The sequence below is a fragment of the Saccopteryx leptura genome, chromosome 9, assembly GCF_036850995.1.
Source record: "Saccopteryx leptura isolate mSacLep1 chromosome 9, mSacLep1_pri_phased_curated, whole genome shotgun sequence".
Classification (NCBI taxonomy): domain Eukaryota; kingdom Metazoa; phylum Chordata; class Mammalia; order Chiroptera; family Emballonuridae; genus Saccopteryx; species Saccopteryx leptura.
The window spans coordinates 74,659,082-74,674,541 of NC_089511.1; the positions used below are offsets into that span (position 1 = coordinate 74,659,082).

At 43.7% G+C, this 15,460-nt stretch overlaps 1 protein-coding gene across 3 annotated transcripts in view; it reads right to left on the reverse strand.

The window, feature by feature from the left end:
- Positions 1–13,347, reverse strand: part of ANXA7 (annexin A7) — a 48,203-nt gene extending 34,856 nt beyond the window's left edge. The window contains exon 1 of one of the 3 annotated variants that reach the window (XM_066348856.1): positions 13,197–13,347. The gene's annotated coding sequence lies outside the window, so the exon portion shown is untranslated. Of the gene's footprint in view, positions 1–13,007; positions 13,033–13,196 lie in introns of those variants that run through there. The other 2 variants (XM_066348858.1, XM_066348857.1) reach the window with 2 other exon arrangements.
- Positions 13,348–15,460: the final 2,113 nt, after the last annotated feature.

The following is a 15,460-nucleotide window of genomic DNA, read 5'->3' on the forward strand; positions in this document are numbered from 1 at the left end:
AATCACTGTGTAGCTCATGCCAGGTGGCCCAGGGCAGAACACAGGTGACAGCTGACCTTGGCCTGCAACTCCCAGGAGGCTCCAGAGCCAGCAGATTCAGTGGACAGCTTCAGATCACATCGAAGAACCACCACCCAACCACCTCAAGGAGTGGATCCAGTGAAATGAGTCTTGCTCTATCGGGTAAGCAAGCCCCTGCACAGTTGATCCTCCATAGAGGTCTGTGGTCACAACCAGTGCTTACAGATATCCCCAGTGATGTGCCAATAGCAATCAATGGTCAACTACAAGAGGAGGGTTTACAGAGCCCACAAGGTAGATGCATCACAAGTGCCCAGCTTGGATGATTGAGGAGGCTGTGCCACAGGACCCTAGGGAACATCTACTACATTCGGCCATTCTATCAAGCCTGGGAGATGTAGCAGTTCTACCTAATATAGTAGTTCTACCTAACACATAGAAACAAACACAAGGAGGCTGCCCAAATGAAAGAACAGAGCAGAACTCCATAAAAAGAACTAAACAATATAAATATAAACATAAACAATCTACTATATGCAGAGTTCAAAACATTAGTTATAAGAATGCTCAATGAACTTAGTGAGGACTTCAACAGCATAAAAAAGGACCAGTCAGAAATGAAGGATACACTAACTAAAATAAAAAATAATTTACAGGGAATTTACAGTAGAGTAGATGAAACCAAAAAACAAATCAATGATTTGGAATATAAGGAAGCAAAAAGCACCCAATCAGAACAGCAAGATAAAAAGGAATCCAAAAAATGAGGATAAGTGTAAGAAGCCTCTGGGACAACTTCAAGCATATCAACATTCCTATCGTGGGTGGACAAAAGGAAAAGAGAGCAAGAAATAGAATAGCTATTTGAAAAAATAATAACAGAAAACTTCCTGGTGAAGGAAATAAACACACAAGTCCAGGAAGCATAGAGTACCAAAAAATATGAACCCAAAGAGGCCCACATCAAGACACATCATAATGAAAATGTGAAAGGTTAAAGATAAAAAAGAGTACTCTTAAAAGCAGCAAGAGAAAAACAGCTACAAGGAAGCTCCCATAAGACTGTCAGTTGATTTCTAAACAGAAACTTTGCGGGCCAGAAGAAAGTAGCATGAAATACTCCAAGTGATGAAATCAAGACTTACAACCAAGATAAGAAATTCATCACCACCAAACCAGTATTATATGAAATGTTTAAGAATTTTCTTTAAAAGAAAAGATAAAAAATATAAATAAAATGGCAATAAATACATATCAAACAACAATTGAATAAAAAAAATTGATTGTTACAGAATAGTCATGGAGAAGCAAAGGGAATACAGTCAACAATCAAGTTATGTAATGTCTAATCACCGGGGTATACACTAGAAACTAATATAACAATGTATGTCAACTGTAACTGAAAAATAAAAAAGTATTTAAAAGAAAATAAATCTAATGCAGTCACATTTTCCTCAATGATTAAAACACATCTTTTCATTGGGGGTGGAAAGGGCACATAATCCACACAAGATTCGTTTCTGCAGCACCTGGCTCAGGTGACTATAAGATTGTGACACTGAGACCCACAATACATATACATCAGAAAACCCTCATAAGAAGCTTGGGAGTGATAGACAAACACAAAAGGCAAGCAAAATAGAAAGATAACGAAATATGTCCCAAATGAAAGAACAAGAGAAATCTTCAGAAAAATAATTAAATGAAATGGAGGCAACCAAAATACCAGATGCAGAGTATAAAACGTGGTTATAAGAATGCTCAATGCCTGACCTGTGGTGGCCCAGGGGATAAAGCGTCGACCTGGAAATGTGAGATCGCCGGTTCGAAACCCTGGGCTTGCCTGGTCAAGGCACATATGGGAGTTGATGCTTCCAGCTCCTCCCCCTTCTCTCTCTCTGTCTCTCCTCTCTCTGTCTTTCCTCTCTCTGTCTCTCTCTCTCCCGCTCCTCTCTAAAAAATTGAATAAATAAAAAATTAAAAAAAAAAGAAAAGAATGCTCAAGCCTGACCAGGTGGTTGAACTGGGATGCAGACGACCCAGGTTTGAGACCCTTGAGGTTGCCAGCTTGAGCGCGGGCTCATCTGGTTTGAGCAAAAGCTCACCAGCTTGGACCCTAGGTCACTGGCTTGAGCAAGGGGTTCCTCAGTCTGCTGAAAACCCACGGTCAAGGCACATATGAGAAAGCAATCAATGAACAACTAAGGTGTCGCAACGAAAAACTGATGATTGATGCTTCTCATCTCTCTGCGTTCCTGTCTGTCTGTCCCTGTCTATCCTTCTCTCTAACTCTCTCTCTGTCTCTGTAAATAAATAAAATAAAGAAAAGATGTGCTAGAAAAAGAAATTGAAATAAAGAATACACTACAGCTTGACCAGGCAATGGCACAGTGGATAGAGCATCTGACTGGGATGCAGAGGAGCAAGGCGGCTTGAGCGCAACCTTATCTGGCTTGAGTGCAGGCTCACCAGCTTGAGCATGGGGTTGCTAGCTTGAATGTGGGATCACAGACATAACCCCATTGTTGCTGGCTTGGAGCAAAAGGTCATTTTGTTCTGCTATAGCCCCCCAGTCAAGGCACATATGAGAAAGCAGTCAATAAACAACTAAGGAGCCATGAAGAATTGATGCTTCTCATCTTTCTCCATTCCTGCTTATCTGTCCCTGTCTGTCCCTGTCTGTCCCTATCTGTCCCTCTGTTTCTGTCACAAAAAAATAAATAAATAAAAAATAAAGAATACACTAGAAAGAATCAACAGCAGGTTCAATGAAGCAGAGACTCGAATCAGCAATTTAGAGGACAAGATAACAGGAAGATAACAGGAAGCACCCAAGCAGAGCATCAAAAAGAAAAGAGAACTTTTAAAAATGGGGAAAGTCTAGGGAATTTCTGGGACAACACCAAGCATTAACAACATCCGCGGCCCTGGCCGGTTGGCTCAGCGGTAGAGCGACGGCCTAGCGTGCGGAGGACCCGGGTTCGATTCCCGGCCAGGGCACACAGGAGAAGCGCCCATTTGCTTCTCCACCCCTCCGCCGTGCTTTCCTCTCTGTCTCTCTCTTCCCCTCCCGCAGCCAAGGCTCCATTGGAGCAAAGATGGCCCGGGCGCTGGGGATGGCTCTGTGGCCTCTGCTTCAGGCGCTAGAGTGGCTCTGGTCACAATATGGCGACGCCCAGGATGGGCAGAGCATCGCCCCCTGGTGGGCAGAGCATCGCCCCCTGGTGGGCGTGCCGGGTGGATCCCGGTCGGGCGCATGCGGGAGTCTGTCTGACTGTCTCTCCCCGTTTCCAGCTTCAGAAAAATGAAAAAAAAAAAAAAACAACATCCGCATCATAGGGATACCAGAAAGAGTCAGCAAGGCATAGAAAACCTGTTTCAAGAAATAATGGCTGGAAATTTCCCTAACCTGGTGAAGGAAAAGTCACACAGGTTCAGAAAACAGAGTCCTAATCCAGATGAACTCAGCAGGCCCACATCAAGACACATCATAATTAAAATGCAAAAGGTTAAAAGCAAAAAGAGAATCCTAAAAACAGCAAGAGAAAAAAGCAAAAGAAAAGAAATTAGTTACCTACAAAGAAGCTCCCATAAGGCTGTCAACAATAAAGAGCTTCCCAGACATAAAAATAAAATAAAAAATTTAAAAAAACAACTAAAGGAGGTCATTAACACCAAACCAGTTAATGCAAGGAATGTTAACAAACCTGCTTTTGGAGGAAAGAGAAAAGAGACAAACGGAAGGAAGGGGAGGAAGGGGAGGAAGGAAGGAAGAAAAGAAAGAAGGAAGGGAGGGAGGGAGGGGAAAAATAATAGAAGAGGGGAACATAAGTATAAAGAGTAAAATGGGAATAAATACTTATAATAATAATCTTAAATGTGAACGGATTAAATGCTCTATTTAAAATGCATAGAGAAGCTGAATGCACAAGAAAACATGACCCATACATATGCTGTCTACAAGAGACCTACCTCAGAACAAAAAATACATACGGCCTGACCAGGCGTTGGCGCAGTGGATAGAGCATCGGACTGGGACGCAGAGGGCCCAGGTTCAAGGCCCTGAGGTCGCCAGCTTGAGCGCAGGCTCCTCTGGTTTGAGCAAGGCTCACCAGCTTGGACCCAAGGTCACTGGCTTGAGCAAGGGGTTACTCAGTCTGCTGTAGCCTTGGGTCAAAACACATATCAGAGAGCAATCAATGAACAGCTAGGGTGCTGCAACAAGGAATTGATGCTGCTCATCTCTATCCCTTCCTGTCTGTCTCTCTGTCACAAAAAAAAAAAAATATATATATATATATATATATAAAAAATACATATAGACTGAAGGTGAAGGTGTGGAAAAAAATATTCCATGAAAATGAAAATGAAAAAATAAAGCCAGGGTAGCAATACTTAGACAAAATAGACCTCAAAACAAAGGCTGTAATAAAGAGACAAAGAAGGTCACTACATAATACTAATGGGATTGATTCAACAAGAGGAAATAACTCTTGTAAACAAATATGCACCCAAAATAGGAACACCTACATATACAGTGGTCCCTCGTATATGGCAGGGGTTAGGTTCCAGAACCCTCGGCGATAGGCAAAAATCCGCCAAGTAGTTAGTTACCTTTTATTTATTATTTATATATATTTTAAGGCTTTATAAACCCTCCCCAAACTGCTATTAACCTTTCCCACACTCTTATAAACACTTCCTATACTCTTAAACACTTTCTACATTCTTAAATTACATAATTTTAACAACATATAAAATTCTATATGGGTACTCACCAGTGAGTAAACAGTAATATTCTTTTAATATTATTTAATTAATATTTTTATATTGTTTTCAATTTTATAGGCTAGAAAATGCTTTTACCACAAAAATAATTAAAATAATAAATATACAAAAATATCTATATACCGCACAATCCTGCAATATAGCAAAAAATCCACAATACAAAATTAGATATATACAATTTAAAAATCTGCAACACAGCCCTGGTCGGTTGGCTCAGCGGTAGAGCGTCGGCCTGGCGTGCGGGGGACCTGGGTTCGATTCCCGGCCAGGGCACATAGGAGAAGCGCCCATTTGCTTCTCCACCCCCCCTCCTTCCTCTCTGTCTCTCTCTTCCCCTCCCGCAGCCAAGGCTCCATTGGAGCAAAGATGGCTCGGGCGCTGGGGATGGCTCCTTGGCCTCTGCCCCAGGCGCTAGAGTGGCTCTGGTCGCAACAGAGCGACGCCCCGGAGGGGCAGAGCATCGCCCCCTGGTGGGCAGAGCATCGCCCCTGGTGGGCGTGCCGGGTGGATCCCGGTCGGGCACATGCAGGAGTCTGTCTGACTGTCTCTCCCCGTTTCCAGCTTCAGAAAAATACAAAAAAAAAAAAAAAATCTGCAACACAGTGAGAAAGTGAAAAGTGAACCACAATATGGTGAAGGGCAACTGTATTAGCCCTGGCCCGATGGCTCGGTTGGTTAGAGCAGCGTCCCAAGGCACAGAGGTTGATGGTTCAATACCTAGCTAAGGCACATACAGGAACAGATTGACATTCCTGTCTCTCTCTCCCCCTTCCCCTCTTGCTAAAAATCAGTAAATAAAAATTAAAAATAAATAAATAACATGTATTAAACAAGAAATGGGTTAACAATAAGATCAAGGAAGAAATCAAAAGTTACCTGGAAACAAATGAAAATGAGCACACTATAATCCAAAACCTATGGGACACAGCAAAGGCATTCTTGAGAGGGAAGTTCATAGCATTACAGGCCTACCTCAAGAAGCAAGAAAAATCTCAAGGCACATATGGGAGTTGATACTTCCTGTTCCCACTCTCCCGCTCTCTAAAATGAATAATATATTTTCAAAAAAAGCATCTTTAAAAGAAATAAATCTCAAATAAACCACCTAACTGGGCCCTGACTGGATGGCTCATCAGTAGAGCATCAGCCCAGCATGTGGAAGTCCTGGGTTCAATTTCCAGTCAGGGCACACAGGAGAAGTGACCACCTTCTTCTCCACCCCTCCACCCCTTCCCACTCATTCTTCTCTTCCTGCAGCCATGGCTCAAACAATTTGAGTAAGTTGGCCCTGGACACTAAAGATGGCTCCATGCCTCGCCTCAGGGGCTAAAATAAGTTGATTGCTAAGGAATAGAGCAGTGGCCCCAGATAGGCAGAGCATCATCCAGTAAAGGGCTTGCCAGGTGAATCCCAGTCAGGGCACACGGGCACATATGGGAGTCTGTCTCTGGCTCCCTGCCTCTCACTTAATTATTTTTAAAAAAAGACAACAAAAAAAAAACCCAGGCCCTGGCCGGTTGGCTCAGTGGTAGAGCATCGGCCTGGCATGCAGGAGTCCCGGGTTCGATTCCCGCCAGGGCACACAGGAGAAGCGCCCATCTGCTTCTCCACCCCTCCCCCTCTCCCTCCTCTCTGTCTCTCTCTTCCCCTCCCGCAGCCGAGGTTCCATTGGAGCAAAGATGGCCCGGGCGCTGAGGATGGCTCTGTGGCCTCTGCCTCAGGCGCTAGAATGGCTCTGGATGCAACAGAGCGACGCCCCAGAGGGGCAGAGCATCGCCCCCTGATGGGCATGCCGGGTGGATCCCGGTCGGGCGCATGCGGGAGTCTGTCTGACTGCCTCCTTTCCAGCTTCGGAAAAATGGGGAAAGAAAAAAAAAAACTGCATGGTTTTGTGAACCCAAGTCATTCAATATATTCAATAAAATAAATAAAACATCTAGTTTAAAAAGAAGTAGTAGTTTGTTAGGAGGCTTTCAGTATTCGCATGAAATTAAATACTCATCATTCCCCACCAAATCACTCTTAATATCCCATATATCTGTCAATACTAGTACCACTATTAAATTACCTATCACTCCAGTAGAGTAACTCAGTATTTTTTTCTTCTTCCTTTGAAATGCCTCTCCTATTCTTCCAGTCATGTCTGTTTTCATCACTTGATGCTTATTTTACTACAATTACTTTTTAATTTATGTTCCTGCTTATACTCTCACACTTCCAGTTTTCCTGGGTACCACTGCTGGGTGAACTTTCCTAAAATGCCACTCTTGGCTTGACCTGTGGTGGCGCAGTGGATAAAGCGTCGACCTGGAAATGCTGAGGTCGCCGGTTCGAAACCCTGGGTTTGCCTGGTCAAGGCACATATGGGAGTTGATGCTTCCTGCTCCTCCCTCCCCCTTCTCTCTCTCTCTCTCTCTCTCTCACTCTCTCTCCTCTCTAAAAATTAATAAAAGTAAAAAAAAAATTTTTTTTAAATGCCACTATTTCAGCATATTACTTTTCAGGTCAAACTTCTCAATGACTACTGCTTGAGTATCAAATGAAAATTCATCAGCCTTTGCCCTGGCCAGATAGCTCAGTTGGTTAGAGCATCGTCCTGAAACACAGAGGTTGCCAGTTTGATCTGCTCCATCCAGTATGTTGCCAGTTGTCAGGGCACATACTGGAGCAGATCAATGTCGCTGTTTCTCCCTCTCTCCCTTCCTCTCTCTGTAAAATCAATCAATAAACATTTTAAAAAGAAAATTCATCAGCCTGACATTCAGGTCTCCTTACTATCAGTTCCAATTTACTCAATTTATCTCTTACGAACATTTAACTCCTAATACAAAATCTCTACCACTTGAACCGTTTTCAACCTTTCTTTGCTTAAGTCACTGATATTATTAACACACCTGGTCTTGAAGTTTGAGCTCACTCACCTCTCCTCACTCATCTAGCTCAAATCTTCTCTCCCTTCTTTGAAACAATGTATTAGATAAAACAGTACTTCTTAAATTTTATATATGTGAGGCCCTGGCAGGTTGGCTCAGTGGTAGAGCATCGGACTAGCGTGCAGGAGTCCTGGGTTCAATTCCCGGTCAGGGCACACAGGAGAAGCGCCCATCTGCTTCTCCACCCCTCCCCCTCTCCTTCCTCTCTGTCTCTCTCTTCCCCTCCCGCAGCCAAGGCTCCACTGGAGCAAAGTTGGCCCGGGTGCTGAGGATGGCTCTGTGGCCTCTGCCTCAGGCGCTAGAGTGGCTCTGATCGCAACAGAGCAATGCCCCGGATGGGCAGCGCATTGCCCCCTGGTGGGTGTGCCGGGTGGATCCTGGTCGGGCGCATGCGGGAGTCTGTCTGACTGCCTCCCCATTTCTGGTTTTGGAAAAATACAAAAACAAAAACAAAATTTTATATATGTGAGTCACTTAGGGAATCTTGTTAAAATGCACACTCTCAGTAATTTTGAGATGGAGTCTGAGATTCTGCATTTCTAAGTTTCCAGATGATGCTGATGGTCTGGAAATCATATTTTGGTACATTTGGTACAAAATCATATTTTGGAATATTTTGGCATTTCTAGACCTATTGTCTAATTTGCTAACTTTTTCAATATGTGTTTTGGCTCTTCTCCCCAATAGGGCTGTAAATAATTTGTATTATTTTTATATCATGACCCAAACAAATTCAATTCAACATTTATGAAAACCCACTGTGTAAGACACACTGTCCTATGTGCTAAAAGAAAGATGGGAGGAAAGTAGCCTGCCTTTTCATACATAGTATAGAAAAATGAGATAATAACTTTAGGTTATTACAGTGTCTTATGACGTAAGTGCAAGATAGAAGCTAAAAACTTGCTAAATTGAGAATGGACATACATTGAGTCAAAGTTATAAATTCATAAAAAAGATAATAAGATATTAAGAAAACTGATCTACCTGACCTGTGGAGGCGCAGTGGATAAAATGTCGACCTGGAATACTGAGGTGGCTGGTTCAAAACCCTGGGCTTGCCTGGTCAAGGTACATACAGGAAGCGACTACTATGAGTATCTGATGCTTCCACCTTCTCCCTCCTCTTTCTCTTTCTCTCTCTCCTCTCCTATCTCTAAAAATCAATTAGTAAGATCTAAAATAAAATAAAGAAAGAAAATTAAACCAGTCAGTTCTAAAACAGTTATTTGGTATCCAAAGTCCTGGATGTAAAAACAGAAACAAGCTAAAATATTTTCTGCTCTCTTCTTCTCAAGCCTGATTGGTATAAAGAGTAAAGGGACAACTACATCTAAGAACACTCAGAGAGACCTACAGCAAAAGATATATGGGACCAAAAAAGGGGGGGGGGGAATCTAAAAATTATTTATGAGAGATATGAATAATAATTTTATTTATTTATTTATTTATAAGATTTTGTTTATTCATTTTAGAGAGGAGAGAGAGAGAGAGAGAGAAAGGAGAGGAACAGGAAGCATCAACTCCCATATGTGCCTTGACCTAACAAGACCAGGGTTTCGAACTGGCAACCTCAGCATTACAGGTCAATATTTTATCCACTGCGCCACCACAGGTCAGGCCATACATATTAATTTTAAAGGCAAAAAATAGTTACATTACCAAACACTACATAAGCAATTTAAATTTCTAAATCTCTAACTGTTCTAGTGACAAAGCCCTATCTCTACATTTATTAAATCTTACTTTAAGGGCCCAGAAGATTTACGTCAACAACAAGAGTTTCAAAACAGAATGAAAACAAAGACTATCTGCACATGAGAAAACTGAAATGCAATTTTAAGAAAGTGAATTTGGGTACATTTTGAAGAATGTAATTATATAAAGAACCAGAACGCAATTCCATTTCCACAGATGTATCTTAGAGGAGAAATACTTGCACAAATGCAACATATATACATAAAGGCTATTGATTACAGCACTATCTATAATAGAAAAAGGTTAAAACATCTAAAAGTCCATCAATAAGGGACAGTTTAAATAGATTAGGGATAGCCATACAATTAAATGTTATACAGCTATTAAAAATGAGTGCTCTCCCTGGCTGGGTAGCTCAGTTGGTTAGAGTGTCATCCCAATATGCCAGGGTGGCAGGTTTCATCCTCAGCCAGGCCACAAACAGGAATCAACAATGAATGAATAAATAAGTGGAACAACAAATTGACGTTTCTCTCTCTCTCTTCCTCTCTCTCTCTAAAATCAAGTAAGTTTTTAAAAATTATTTAAGTGAGGTTACTTGTTTTTTAGCGAGGCAGAGAGAGACAGAGAAAGATGAGAAGTGTCAACTCACAGTTCCTTCACTTTAGTTGTTCATTGATTGCTTCTCACAAGTGCCTTGACTGGGGGGGGGGGGCTTCAGCTGAGCCAGTAACCCCTTACTCAACCAGTGACCTTGGGCTCAAGCCAGTGAGCTCAGGGGATGGGGCAGAGACTCCCATCAATAGGACAAGAACTCTGTTACAGTAATATAATGTTACAGTAATTAAATATATAGAAATAAATTAGGATGTAATATTAAAAGCCACTAAAGCAAGTGAATAAGGCTACGCCCTCTAGGTGAGAGCTAATCAAGTACGTAGAGCAGGGGTAGTCAACCTTTATATACCTACCACCCATTTTTGTATCTCTATTAGTAGTAAAATTTTCTAACTGCCCACTGGTTCCACAGTGGTGATTTATAAAGTAGGGAAGTAACTTTACTTTATAAAATTTATAAAGCAGAGTTACAGCAAGTTAAAGCATATAATAATAATTACTTACCAAGTACTTTATGTCAGATTTTCGCTATTTATACTTTGGTTGCTCCGCTACCGCCCACCATGAAAGCTGGAACGCCCACTAGTGGGCAGTAGGAACCAGGTTGACTACCACTGATGTAGAGATATGATAGGCAAGGCCATACCCTCTGCACAGGGCCCAGTTTTAGTGTGTGTGTGTGAAACTATATAGATAAAAAGAGCTCCCTGCGAGGAACTCCCTAAAAGTGGCTTGATGTGATAATCTCGTAGATTAACACCTGTTAGAAAGTGTAGGCCAGAAAGGATAGATTAACACCTGTTAGAAGGTGTAGGCCAGAAAGGATACTTAAACCGAGGGGGCTCCAGCTGCAGTTAGTTGTCCAGATTCCAACGCTGAACGTGGAACGGTCTCCACATGGCTCTGACCAAGGACAGCCAAGAGGAGCATGCCCCATTAACCTGTACCCAGGCACGCCATAGGATTTGTGAGTAATAAGCTGCCTGTGTGAATCGTGCAACTAACTTGTGTATCAGTTGTGTATTTCCTCTTGTGGCAAGTGGTCTCGGTACCAACAGGTAGAATCCTCATAGCCACCTCAAGAGTAATGTAGTCTCAAAGAGGCCGCCAGCCCTGCTGTTAAGCAGGAGTGTCCCACTGCGCGAGGAAATCGAATCAGGGACGCCTGATCGATGTAGAACTCAGGCTCTACTGGGACAAACTTCCCAGTCAGAAAACTAGGGGCCAACCCTGGATGCTTGGGGGAACTCTGCTGTGTATCCTCAGCCAATCATGTGTCCTCTGAGCTTCAGTTTCCTCATCTGTACAAGAGGGACAATATCATTTACCTCCCAGGTCACTCTGGGAATCGATGTGCCTAGCATGATGCCTGATGCATAATAAATGTTAAATAAACATGCGGTGCATCACCCCAAAAATGTCCCATGCTCAAGCCAGATGAGCCCACGCTCAAATCTGTGACCTCGGGGTTTCGAATCTGGGACCTCAAGGTGCCAGGTTGATGCTCCATCTACTGCACCACCACCTGGTCAGGCAGCAGCTCTTTTTAAAAATTTATTTACATATGAAATAATCTATAAGTCAATATTATGAGGGAGAAATAAGGTGAAAAAATTCAAAGGTAATTTGCAACCATATGCTGGGTAAAAAACCCATCTATTATATTAGGGGTAGAGAATACCCCGGAAAGTCTCCTCAAGGAAGTAGAAAAACAGTGGCTGCCTTCAGGAAAGAGAGCTGGGGCATGAGAAGGACACTTACTTTTCCATGTACCTTTAATCCTTTTGGAACTGGACATGAATCATTTAAAAGTAGATTTTAAAAGCTTTTGTAAAAAGCTTAAATAAACCCCAGGGTGACTCAACAATTACTCAACTTTGCCCAAGGCTTGTAATAAGGCTAGACTGGTGAACCAGAGATTTTCTTTCAAAATTTCTCCCTGAGCAACTACTTTTAAGACTAGAAAATCATTCTTGGTTCTCCAAATCATCTCCACCCAGTGAGTCAGTTACTAAAAGGGGTGGGTCTCACTATGGAAGTTTCACAAATGCCATGAAGCCCAAGAACACAAAGAGGCAGCTGCTGCAAATTTATGAAATAGGAAACATGAAGGGTGAATGATAATGGCCAACAACAGATACAATTTTCCAAACCTGCTTCTTGGTTGGGAAGGACCATTTAAATATGTCAGCAGGGGCCTTGGATAAAGAACTGGAGGCATGGCTAGCTTCCGCACTGACAGGGTAGGCAACCACCACCGGTGAGGAATGAAAAGAGACTTAAACTGGCAGTGGTCAAAATGAACTCTACCTGCCTGAACAGTCTTGAAACTCCTTCCCAGCGTGAGGTAACTCATTACACTCATTATCTAACCAGGGCAGATTACTTTATCAGATCTGCTCCCTATCATCTGGCAGAACAAGGCAGTTAAAAGGCAACTGCCAACTGACGGTGGAAATCAGCCATTTCCCTCTATTCGGGAAGTGTTCGCACAGGACGCGCTGGTAACAGCGTACGTTTGGGGCTGCTGCTGAGGGAAAAAGAATCAAAGCTGGAATGCTATTTCCCAGAACAGTTTCCAAGAATTATAAACCTGAACCAGTGTACAATTTTAGGCTTTCGTATTGCATCCTAGGGTTTACTAAGTACAGTACAAATTTCCCAAGTTCCCCTAAATTTGCTGTGTCACCGGGAAGTCTCGTCACCAGCCAGACTTAGCTTTCCGTGCTGCCCACTGGTTTCCCTAGTCGGCCTTCCTTGAGGTCACTTCGGCAGGGCCACCTTCTGGTCTCAATCCCTACACCTGTGGTCCACCTGCCTGCGCGCGGGGCGTCACTGCTCCGTCCGACCTCGGGACAAGCGGCACAAAAAACCACCGGCGAACAGGACTTCCCACTTCCCGCCGGCCAGGCCAGCCGCCTCGCCTACCCCACCCCAGTGCGCCCTCACCCGGCAGTGGAGTCCCGGAGACCCGCGTATCGAGTCTCCGCCACCCGGGAGGCCCACAGGCCCTGCACCGCCCCGTGCGCGGAGACACGCGGGGCTCCGCTATCTCCCAGACCGCGGGCCTCACAGCCGGCCAGGGAGAGGTGACCGAGTGGGACGATAGTGGCAAAGGTAGGGGGCACCTTTCCTCACCTGACACCTAGGAGCAGCGCCACAACACAACCCCGGTCGGAGGCAAGATGGAGCCGGAGGCGTTCCCCGGGAGGGCGGGGCGCTGGGGCCGCCGCGCGGGCCCGTTATGATCAGCGCCGCAGCTGGGAACGCCCCCCGGGCCGGAGGGGGCGGTGCCCGGCAGGGGGCGGCCCCAGGACCACAGCTCCAACTTTCCCATCGTCCCCGCCCTGCTGCTCCACCTGCGGGAAAAGACGCTCCCTTTGTTGGACCGACCCGTTTTACCACATTTCTCTCCCAGGAGCCACACCCCTTCAGTGATGTGCAGCCGACAAAAGCGGAGATTGGAAGCCAAGTGCAACCTCTCCGCCTCTGGTAAGCCGTCCTCCGTGGTATCTCAGAGGGACAAGGACGGTGTCTTTTTAATACCCTCTGTGAAATGAATATCTATACACTAAGCGAAACCAGGAGGAAGTGTTGGGTGAATCTAGGCTCCCCTTATACTGGAGTCCTATCATCTGACTCACCCCAGCATTAAACACCTGAGGCAATTTCAGGTGCCCAGACCAGTATCTTCAACTCATTAAGAGAGTTTGTACTCCACGGCAGAAACCATTCAGCTACCTTTAACACTGGTTCTCGAAGTGCAGTCCCCAGACTAGCAGCAGCAACATCACCTAGAAACCTGATGGAAATGAAAATTATTGGGATCCACCTCAGATCTACTGAATCAAACTCTAGGGGTTCAGCCCAGCAATCTGTTTTAACAAGCCTTCCTAGTGGCTCTGATGTACACTAAAGTCTGGGAACCATCAAGCTGTTATTCTACCCAAAAGCTTCCTCAAGGGAGCAGGATAGGGTGGATTAAAATTTTAAGTGGGAAGAGCAGATATATATGTCCCCCAGAGGAGTGAAGTGGAAGGTACTTGAAGATCACTGTCAATGTTTTAAATTTTTTTCCATTGATTTGAGAGAGGGAAAGGAGAAAGAGAGAGAAGCATCAACTCATTATTTCACTTAATTGTTCCATTTTGTTGTGCACTCACTGATCCTGCATCAAACCGACAACCTCAGTGCACCCAGACAATATTCTATCCACTGAGGCACCCAGCAAGGGCCGGCACAGTCAAATTGAGAGAAGGATATTCTGGACTCTAATGTAGTGTTTTCCTAAGGGATTTTCAATGTAGTTTTGAAAATACAACTTATTTTCACTTCATCTGCTGACTTTAGAAATATAACTCTATTGTATTGCTCTCTTATATCAGTCTTCTGTTAAACTGTAAACACTTTTCCCTGCCCAGGTAACTCACTTGGTTAGAGCATAATCCTGACATACCAGGGTTCGATCCCTGGTCAGAGCACATACAGTGGTGCCTCGGTTTTCATTGATAATCTATCCAAAACAATCGGTGAAATCTAAAACCAATGAAAACTGAGGCAATTATTTCCATATGAATCAATGTAAATCCAATTAATTCATTCTAGACACTCCAAAATACATACCCAAAACACATTTTATAGAGAATAAACATAGAGTTTAGTACTAAAAACAATAAGAAATTAATATAAAAGACTAATGTAAAGAATAAATGAACACTTAACATGGCATTTACCTTTCTGAAGACTCTTCTTGATGTATAGAAGACTGCGAGGAGGGGAGAGAGAGGTGTAGATACTGTATATGCAGTAATCACTTATTTGTAATTGTAGTATTAGCACTCACAATCAATAAAAAAAACACTGAAAAGCAATGGAATTGTTTGGCTAGATGCACAGGGTGATGCTCACACAATGAGAAACTACACCACATTGAGCAGGAGAATGCATGGGTTGCCCTTTGTTTTCACAAAATTAGCAACGAGGTCATGTGGGTACGCCAACGAAATCCAAGGCAACTGATGAAAACCGAGACACATTTTTCACAGAAACAATCTACAAAAACTGAAACCAATGATAACCAAAGTCAATGAAAACCGAGGCATTACTGTACAAGAATTTAACCAATGAATGCATAAATAAGTGGAACAACAGATCAATGTTTCTTTTTTCCCCCCTCCCCCTTTTTTCATATTTTCTGAAGTTGGAAACGGGGAGGCAGTCAGATAGACTCCCACATGCACCTGACCGGGATACACCCCCCCCCCAGCATGCCCACCAGGGGGCAATGCTCCGCCCATCGGGGCATTGCTCTGTTGCAACCAGAGCCACTCTAGCGCCTGAGGCAGAGGCCACGGAGCCATCCTCAGCGCCCGGGCCAACTTTGCTCCAATGGAGCCTTGGCT